Genomic DNA, 625 nt, shown 5'->3' on the forward strand with positions numbered 1-625 from the left:
CAGGATCTGATTTCTTTCTGCAGAGCCTGTAAGACAGAGTTGTTCTGCTTGGCCTTTGGCTTGGATCAACTTGATCCCCTCCCCCTTTCCTTTTTCCTTTATCCTTCTGTGATGGAACTCCTAATTGGGGACTTCCCTGGCTTTTTTCTGGCCCACGTAGGACCAGTCTGTTGGCCTTGGTGAAGATTTGATTTATACCCCGGTCTTGGCTGGGGAGGGCGGGGTATAAATGAAATGTATTATTATTATTATTATTATTATTATTATTATTATTATTATTACTAGGCAATGCTGAAATTTGAGAGCCCAATGTCTGCCACTGATGTCCTCTCCTAGGCCACACACACCAACACACCTTGAGCTTCTGAGCGTGGTGGAACTACTAAGTGGGCCCACCTCTGTCTATCTTAACATCTGAGAGGTTCTGTAGGGAAATAAGTGGTTTTTCAGATGCTTAGGACTTTAAACACTAATTTGGGCTCCAGAAACTAATTGGCAACCAATGGAGCCAGAGGTTATGCTAGTACTGTACTAAACAGAACCCCCAGCCAGTAACCTAGCTGCTGCATTTTGGATCACTTGAAATCATTTTTGTCCAAAAGGGACTGTAACTGGCAAACTGGAC

The sequence above is a fragment of the Podarcis gaigeae genome, assembly GCF_964106915.1.
Source record: "Podarcis gaigeae genome assembly, chromosome: 7".
NCBI classification, from domain to species: Eukaryota; Metazoa; Chordata; class Lepidosauria; order Squamata; family Lacertidae; genus Podarcis; species Podarcis gaigeae.